Source organism: Biomphalaria glabrata, chromosome 10 (assembly GCF_947242115.1).
Source record: "Biomphalaria glabrata chromosome 10, xgBioGlab47.1, whole genome shotgun sequence".
NCBI classification, from domain to species: domain Eukaryota; kingdom Metazoa; phylum Mollusca; class Gastropoda; family Planorbidae; genus Biomphalaria; species Biomphalaria glabrata.
The window spans coordinates 22,737,788-22,748,000 of record NC_074720.1 but is presented as its reverse complement, the minus strand read 5'-3'; positions in this window follow the sequence as shown (position 1 = coordinate 22,748,000).

Below are 10,213 nucleotides of genomic sequence, written 5' to 3'. Positions count from 1 at the left end.
TGGCCAACTTATGGCCAAATAAAAAGATCGCAAAAAGAATGTGTACTCATGGGCAGTCCTAATAACAAAAGTGCTATAAATCGGTAGTAGGCCCAAAATAGTTGTGGTAGGGTCGGAAAACTAAAGTTACAACATGGGCAGTCACATCGGCGGATGTCATATTATTAGGCTAGTAGGAACGGCGAAGTAGTGGCCAACTTATGGCCAAATAGAAATATTAGGCTATGGGTAGTTCTAATGGCGAAAGTGTTATAAAACAAATGAAGGCGCAACGAACGAATAGACGGTTCGGCGGAAATCTAAAGTAAGAACATGGGCAGTCAGATCGGCGGATGTCTTAATATTAGGCGAGTTGGAGAGGCGAAGTAGTGGCCAACTTATGGCCAAATAAAAGATAAGATCATGGGTAGTTGGATCAGCGTAACGAAGGAGTGGACGGTTCGGCGGAAATCTAAAGTAAGAACATGGGCAGTCAGATCGGCGGATGTCCAATATTAGGCGAATTAAAGTGGCAAAGTAGTGGCCAACTTATGGCCTAATAGAAAGGTATGATCATGGGTATTTGATTAGCGTAACGAAGGAGTGGACGGTTCGGCGGAAATCTAAAGTAAGAACATGGGCAGTCACATCGGCGGATGACTAATTTTAGGCAGGTTAAAGAGGCCAAGTAGTGGCCAACTTATGGCCAAAAAGAAAATTAAGATCATGGGTAGTTGGTTCAGGGTAACGAAGGAGTGGACGGTTCGGCGTAAATCTAAAGTAAGAACATGGGCAGTCAGTATGGCGGATGTCTCATATTAACCGAAAAGGAACAGAAAAGTAGTGGCCAACTTATGGCCAAAAAGAAAATAAAGATCATGGGTAGTTTGTTCAGCGTAACGAAGGATTTGACGGTTCTGCGGATATCTAAAGAAAGAACATGGGCAGTCAGATCGGCGGATGTCTAATATTTGGCGAGTTAAAGTGGCCAAGTTGTGGCCAACTAGAAAGATAAGATCATGGGTAGTTGGATCAGCGTAACGAAGGAGTGGACGGTTCGGCGGAAATCTAAAGTAAGAACATGGGCAGTCAGATCCGCGGATGTCTTAATATTAGGCGAGTTGGAGAGGCGAAGTAGTGGCCAACTTATGGCCATATAAAAGATAAGATCATGGGTAGTTGGATCAGCGTAACGAAGGAGTGGACGGTTCGGCGGAAATATAAAGTAAAAACATGGGCAGTCAGTATGGCGGATGTCTCATATTAACCGAAAAGGAACACAAATGTAGTGGCCAACTTATGGCCAAAAAGAAAATTAAGATCATGGGTACTTGGTTCAGGGTAACGAGGGAGTGGACGGTTCGGCGTAAATCTAAAGTAAGAACATGGGCAGTCAGATCGGCGGATGTCTAATATTTGTTGAGTTAAAGTGGCCAAGTAGTGGCCAACTAGAAAGATAAGATCATGGGTAGTTGGATCAGCGTAACGAAGGAGTGGACGGTTCGGCGGAAATATAAAGTAAGAACATGGGCAGTCAGATCGGCGGATGTCCAATATTAGGCGAATTAAAGTGGCAAAGTAGTGGCCAACTTATGGCCTAATAGAAAGGTATGATCATGGGTATTTGATTAGCGTAACGAAGGAGTGGACGGTTCGGCGGAAATATAAAGTAAGAACATGGGCAGTCAGTTTGGCGGATGTCTCATATTAACCGAAAAGGAACACAAATGTAGTGGCCAACTTATGGCGAAAAAGAAAATTAAGATCATGGGTAGTTGGTTCAGGGTAACGAAGAAGAGGACGGTTCGGCGGAAATCTAAAGTAAGAACATGGGCAATCAGATCGGCGGATGTCTTAATATTAGGCGAGTTGGAGAGGCGAAGTAGTGGCCAACTTATGGCCAAATAAAAGATAAGATCATGGGTAGTTGGATTAGCGTAACAAGTGAGTGCACGGTTCGGCGGAAATCTAAAGTAAGAACATGGGCAGTTAGATCGGCGGATGTCTAATATTTGTTGAGTTAAAGTGGCCAAGTAGTGGCCAACTAGAAAGATAAGATCATGGGTAGTTGGATCAGCGTAACGAAGGAGTGGACGGTTCGGCAGAAATACAAAGTAAGAACATGGGCAGTCACATCGGCGGATGTCTAATTTTAGGCAGGTTAAAGAGGCCAAGTAGTGGCCAACTTATGGCCAAATTGAAATATAATATCATGGGTAGTTAGATCAGCGTAACAAAGCAGTGGACGGTTCGGCAGAAATACAAAGTAAGAACATGGGCAGTCAGTATGGCGGATGTCTCATATTAACCGAAAAGGAACAGAAAAGTAGTGGCCAACTTATGGCCAAAAAGAAAATAAAGATCATGGGTAGTTTGTTCAGCGTAACGAAGGATTTGACGGTTCTGCGGATATCTAAAGAAAGAACATGGGCAGTCAGATCGGCGGATGTCTAATATTTGGCGAGTTAAAGTGGCCAAGTTGTGGCCAACTAGAAAGATAAGATCATGGGTAGTTGGATCAGCGTAACGAAGGAGTGGACGGTTCGGCGGAAATCTAAAGTAAGAACATTTGCAGTCAGATCCGCGGATGTCTTAATATTAGGCGAGTTGGAGAGGCGAAGTAGTGGCCAACTTATGGCCAAATAAAAGATAAGATCATGGGTAGTTGGATTAGCGTAACAAGTGAGTGCACGGTTCGGCGGAAATCTAAAGTAAGAACATGGGCAGTCAGATCGGCGGATGTCTAATATTTGTTGAGTTAAAGTGGCCAAGTAGTGGCCAACTAGAAAGATAAGATCATGGGTAGTTGGATCAGCGTAACGAAGGAGTGGACGGTTCGGCGGAAATCTAAAGTAAGAACATGGGCAGTCAGATCGGCGGATGTCCAATATAAGCCGAATTAAAGTGGCAAAGTAGTGGCCAACTTATGGCCTAATAGAAAGGTATGATCATGGGTATTTGATTAGCGTAACGAAGGAGTGGACGGTTCGGCGGAAATTTAAAGAAAGAACATGGGCAGTCAGATCGGCGGATGTCTCATTAGGCGAGTTAGAGTGGCGAAGTAGTGGCCAACTTATGGCCAAATAAAAAGATCGCAAAAAGAATGTGTACTCATGGGCAGTCCTAATAACAAAAGTGCTATAAATCGGTAGTAGGCCCAAAATAGTTGTGGTAGGGTCGGAAAACTAAAGTTACAACATGGGCAGTCACATCGGCGGATGTCATATTATTAGGCTAGTAGGAACGGCGAAGTAGTGGCCAACTTATGGCCAAATAGAAATATTAGGCTATGGGTAGTTCTAATGGCGAAAGTGTTATAAAACAAATGAAGGCGCAACGAACGAATAGACGGTTCGGCGGAAATCTAAAGTAAGAACATGGGCAGTCAGATCGGCGGATGTCTTAATATTAGGCGAGTTGGAGAGGCGAAGTAGTGGCCAACTTATGGCCAAATAAAAGATAAGATCATGGGTAGTTGGATCAGCGTAACGAAGGAGTGGACGGTTCGGCGGAAATCTAAAGTAAGAACATGGGCAGTCAGATCGGCGGATGTCCAATATTAGGCGAATTAAAGTGGCAAAGTAGTGGCCAACTTATGGCCTAATAGAAAGGTATGATCAGGGGTATTTGATTAGCGTAACGAAGGAGTGGACGGTTCGGCGGAAATCTAAAGTAAGAACATGGGCAGTCACATCGGCGGATGACTAATTTTAGGCAGGTTAAAGAGGCCAAGTAGTGGCCAACTTATGGCCATATAAAAGATAAGATCATGGGTAGTTAGATCAGCGTAACAAAGCAGTGGACGGTTCGGCAGAAATACAAAGTAAGAACATGGGCAGTCAGTATGGCGGATGTCTCATATTAACCGAAAAGGAACAGAAAAGTAGTGGCCAACTTATGGCCAAAAAGAAAATAAAGATCATGGGTAGTTTGTTCAGCGTAACGAAGGATTTGACGGTTCTGCGGATATCTAAAGAAAGAACATGGGCAGTCAGATCGGCGGATGTCTAATATTTGGCGAGTTAAAGTGGCCAAGTTGTGGCCAACTAGAAAGATAAGATCATGGGTAGTTGGATCAGCGTAACGAAGGAGTGGACGGTTCGGCGGAAATCTAAAGTAAGAACATGGGCAGTCAGATCCGCGGATGTCTTAATATTAGGCGAGTTGGAGAGGCGAAGTAGTGGCCAACTTATGGCCATATAAAAGATAAGATCATGGGTAGTTGGATCAGCGTAACGAAGGAGTGGACGGTTCGGCGGAAATATAAAGTAAAAACATGGGCAGTCAGTATGGCGGATGTCTCATATTAACCGAAAAGGAACACAAATGTAGTGGCCAACTTATGGCCAAAAAGAAAATTAAGATCATGGGTACTTGGTTCAGGGTAACGAGGGAGTGGACGGTTCGGCGTAAATCTAAAGTAAGAACATGGGCAGTCAGATCGGCGGATGTCTAATATTTGTTGAGTTAAAGTGGCCAAGTAGTGGCCAACTAGAAAGATAAGATCATGGGTAGTTGGATCAGCGTAACGAAGGAGTGGACGGTTCGGCGGAAATATAAAGTAAGAACATGGGCAGTCAGATCGGCGGATGTCTCATATTAGGGGAGTTGAAACGACGAAGTAGTGGCCAACTTATGGCCAAATAGAAAAATCGGTGAAAAGAATGTCTACTCATGGGCAGGCCTAAGAACAAAAATGCTATAAATCGGATGTAGGCCCAACAGAGGTGTGGTAGGGTCGGAAAACATAAGTTAGAACATGGGCAGTCACATCGTCGGATGTCTAATTTTAGGCAGGTTAAAGAGGCCAAGTAGTGGCCAACTTATGGCCAAATTGAAAGATAAGATCATGGGTAGTTTGTTCAGGGTAACGAAGGAGTGGACGGTTCTGCGGAAATTTAAAGAAAGAACATGGGCAGTCAGATCGGCGGATGTCTTAATATAAGGCGAGTTGGAGAGGCGAAGTAGTGGCGAACTTATGGCCAAATAAAAGATAAGATCATGGGTAGTTGGATTAGCGTAACGAGTGAGTGGACGGTTAGGAGGAAATCTAAAGTAAGAACATGGGCAGTCAGATCGGCGGATGTCTAATATTTGGCGAGTTAAAGTGGCCAAGTAGTGTCCAACTAGAAAGATAAGATCATGGGTAGTTGGATCAGCGTAACGAAGGAGTGGACGGTTCGTCGGAAATCTAAAGTAAGAACATGGGCAGTCAGATCGGCGGATGTCCAATATTAGGCGAATTAATGTGGCAAAAACTTATGGCCTAATAGAAAGATAGATCATGGGTATTTGGATCAGCGTAACGAAGGAGTGGACGGTTCGGCTGAAATCTAAAGTAAGAACATGGGCAGTCAGATCGGTGGATGTCTAATATTTGGCGAGTTAAAGTGGCGAAGTAGTGGCCAACTTATGACCAAATATAAAGATAAGATCATGGGTAGTTGGATCGGCGAAAAGAATGTCTACTTATGGGCTGTCCTAATAACAAAAGTGCTAAAAATCGGTAGTATCCCCAACAGAGGTGTGGTAGGATCGGAAAACTAAAGTTACAACATGGGCAGTCACATTGGCGGATGTCTAATTGGCGAATTAAAGTGGCCAAGTAGTGGCCATCTTATGGCCAAATAGAAAGATAAGATCATGGGTAGTTAGATCAGCGTAACGAAAGAGTGGACGGTTCGGCGGAAATCTAAAGTAAGAACATGGGCAGTCAGATCGGCGGATGTCTAATATTTGGCGAGTTAAAGTGGCCAAGTAGTGTCCAACTAGAAAGATAAGATCATGGGTAGTTGGATCAGCGTAACGAAGGAGTGGACGGTTCGGCGGAAATCTAAAGTAAGAACATGGGCAGTCAGATCGGCGGATGTCCAATATTAGGCGAATTAATGTGGCAAAAACTTATGGCCTAATAGAAAGATAGATCATGGGTATTTGGATCAGCGTAACGAAGGAGTGGACGGTTCGGCTGAAATCTAAAGTAAGAACATGGGCAGTCAGATCGGTGGATGTCTAATATTTGGCGAGTTAAAGTGGCGAAGTAGTGGCCAACTTATGACCAAATATAAAGATAAGATCATGGGTAGTTGGATCGGCGAAAAGAATGTCTACTTATGGGCTGTCCTAATAACAAAAGTGCTAAAAATCGGTAGTATCCCCAACAGAGGTGTGGTAGGATCGGAAAACTAAAGTTACAACATGGGCAGTCACATTGGCGGATGTCTAATTGGCGAATTAAAGTGGCCAAGTAGTGGCCATCTTATGGCCAAATAGAAAGATAAGATCATGGGTAGTTAGATCAGCGTAACGAAAGAGTGGACGGTTCGGCGGAAATCTAAAGTAAGAACATGGGCAGTCAGATCGGCGGATGTCTAATATTTGGCGAGTTAAAGTGGCCAAGTAGTGTCCAACTAGAAAGATAAGATCATGGGTAGTTGGATCAGCGTAACGAAGGAGTGGACGGTTCGGCGGAAATCTAAAGTAAGAACATGGGCAGTCAGATCGGCGGATGTCCAATATTAGGCGAATTAATGTGGCAAAGTAGTGGCCAACTTATGGCCTAATAGAAAGATAGATCATGAGTATTTGGATCAGCGTAACGAAGGAGTGGACGGTTCGGCGGAAATCTAAAGTAAGAACATGGGCAGTCAGATGGGTGGATGTCTAATATTTGGCGAGTTAAAGTGGCGAAGTAGTGGCCAACTTATGACCAAATATAAAGATAAGATCATGGGTAGTTGGATCGGCGAAAAGAATGTCTACTTATGGGCTGTCCTAATAACAAAAGTGCTAAAAATCGGTAGTATCCCCAACAGAGGTGTGGTAGGATCGGAAAACTAAAGTTACAACATGGGCAGTCACATCGGCGGATGTCATATTATTAGCCGAGTAGTAACGGCGAAGTAGTGGCCAACTTATGGCCAAATAGAAATATTAGACTATGGGTAGTCCTAATGGCGAAAGTGTTATAAAACAAAAGTAGGCGCAACGAACGAGTAGACGGTTCGGCGGAAATCTAAAGTATAAACATGGGCATTCACATAGGCGGATGTCTAATTGGCGAATTAAAGTGGCCAAGTAGTGGCCATCTTATGGCCAAATAGAAAGATAAGATCATGGGTAGTTAGATCAGCGTAACGAAAGAGTGGACGGTTCGGCGGAAATCTAAAGTAAGAACATGGGCAGTGAGGTCGGCGGATGTTTCATTAGGCGAGTTGGAGAGGCGAAGTAGTGGCCAACTTATGGCCAAATAAAAAGATCTGCGAAAACAATGTGTACTCATGGGCAGTCCTAATAACAAAAGTGCTATAAATCGGTAGTAGGCCCAAAAGAGTTGTGGTAGGGTCGGAAAACTAAAGTTACAACATGGGCAGTCACATCGGCAAATGTCATATTATTAGGCTAGTAGGAACGGCGAAGTAGTGGCCAACTTATGGCCAAATAGAAAGTTAAGGCTATAGGTATTTGGATTGGCGGAAAGAATGGGCAGATGTGTGGTAGGGTTGGAAAAATAAAACGAAAGAACATGAGCAGTCAGTACGGCGGATGTCTAATATTAAGCGAAAAGGAACAGAAAAGTAGTGGCCAACTTATGACCAAAATTAAGATCATGGGTAGTTTTATAAGCGTAACGAAGGATTGGATGTTTCGGTGGAAATCTAAAGTAAGATTATTGGCAGTCAGATCGGCGGATGTCTAATATTAGGCGAGTTGCAGTTGGAAAGTAGCGGCCAACTTATGGTCAAAAAGAAAATTAAGATCATGGATAGTTGGATCAGCGTAACGAAGGAGTGGACGGTTCTGCGGAAATCTAAAGTAAGAACATGGGCAGTCAGATCGGCGGATGTCTCATATTAGGCGAGTTGGAGAGGCGAAGTAGTGGCCAAATAGAAAGATAAGATCATGGGTAGTTATATTAGCCATAAACAGTACGGACCAGTGACTCAATTCTGACTGTTCTTAGTCGCAGTGGAATAGACCGGTGACGGGGTAATCAATGTACATTATCGCAAAGTAAGAGTGTGTAACGCAATAAACAGTACGGACAAGTGACGGATTCTTGAAAACCCTTTTATAGCAGTGGAAAAGTGTGTGTGTGTGGCCTTAAACACTACGGCCAAGTAAAGGAGTCTTGACTACAATTATCTCAAGGAGTCTTGACTGCCCGTGAAAACAATTTTGTAAATGGCCCGGTGATGGAGTCATGAATGAAGAGTGATTGTTGCCATAAACAGTACGGACCAGTGACGGAGTCTTAACTACAATGATTTCAAGGAAGAGTGTGTCGCCATAATACTACGGCAGGGTTACGGAGTCTTGACTGCCCATGATCTCGGGGAAGGAGAGTGTGTGGCCAACGGCCCGGTGATGGAGTCATTAAATCCCATTTTCGCAAAGGAAGTGTGTGTCACCATAAACACTACAGACCAGTGACGGAGTCCTTACTGCCAATGTTCTCGGGGAAGGAGAGTGTCTGGCTCTAAAAAGTACTGACATTGACAGTCTTTACTGCCTATGATCTCGGGGGAGGAGAGTGTCTGGCTCTAAAAAGTACTGACATTGACAGTCTTTACTGCCTATGATCTCGGGGGAGGAGAGTGTCTGGCTCTAAAAAGTACTGACATTGACAGTCTTTACTGCCTATGATCTCGGGGAAGGAGAGTGTCTGGCTCTAAAAAGTACTGACATTGACAGAGTCTTTACTGCCTATGATCTCGGGGGAGGAGAGTGTCTGGCTCTAAAAAGTACTGACATTGACAGTCTTTACTGCCTATGATCTCGGGGGAGGAGGAAGTGTGGCCTTAAACACTATGGCCAAACGACAATGTCTTTACTGCCCATGATCTCGGGGAAGGACAATGTGTGGACCAATCGCCCGGTGACGGAGTTTTGACTATCCATGATCTCGAGGGAGGAGAGTGTGTCGCCACAAACAGTACGGACAAGTGACGGAGTCTTGACTGCCATTGATCTCGGGGGAGGAGAGTGTGTGACTGTATGGCCCGGTGACAGAGTCTTGACTGCCCATGATATCGAGGAAAGAGAATGTGTGGCCATATGGCCCGATGACGGAGTATTGATTATTCATGATCTCGGAAAAGGAGATTGTGTCGCCATAAACAGTACGACTAGTGACGGAGTCTTGACTGCCCATGATATCGGGGAAGGAGAATGTGTGGCCATATGGCCCGGTGACGGAGTATTGACTACCCATGATCTCGGAAAAGGAGATTGTGTCGCCATAAACAGTACTAGTGACGAAGTCTTGACTGCCCATGATATCGGGAAAGGAGAATGTGTGGCCATATGGCCCGGTGACGGAGTCTTGACTGCCCATGATATCCAGGAAAAAGAATGTGTGGCCATATGGCCCGGTGACGGAGTCTTGACTGCCCATGATATCCAGGAAAAAGAATGTGTGGCCATATGGCCCGGTGACGGAGTCTTGACTGCCCATGATATCCAGGAAGGAGAATGTGTGGCCATATGGCCCGGTGACGGAGTATTGACTACCCATGATCTCGGAAAAGGAGAAAGTGTGGCCATATGGACCGGTAACGGAGTATTGACTACCCATAATCTCGGAAAAGGAGAATGTGTGGCCATATGGCCCGGTGACGGAGTATTGACTACCCATGATATCGAAAAAAGAGATTGTGTGGCCATAAACAGTACGACTAATGACGGAGTCTTGACTGCCCATGATATCCAGGAAGGAGAATGTGTGGCCATATGGCCCGGAGACGGAGTCTTGACTGCCCATGATCTCGGAAAAGGAGATTGTGTCGCCATAAACAGTACTAGTGACGAAGTCTTGACTGCCCATGATATCGGGAAAGGAGAATGTGTGTCCATATGGCCCGGTGACGGAGTCTTGACTGCCCATGATATCCAGGAAAAAGAATGTGTGGCCATATGGCCCGGTGACGGAGTCTTGACTGCCCATGATATCCAGGAAGGAGAATGTGTGGCCATATGGACCGGTAACGGAGTTTTGACTACCCATGATCTCGGAAAAGGAGAATGTGTGGCCATATGGCCCGGTGACGGAGTATTGACTACCCATGATATCGAAAAAAGAGATTGTGTGGCCATAAACAGTACGACTAATGACGGAGTCTTGACTGCCCATGATATCGAGGAAGAAGAATGTGTGGCCATATGGCCCGGTGACGGAGTATTGACTACCCATGATCTCGGAAAAGGAGATTGTGTCGCCATAAACAGTACTAGT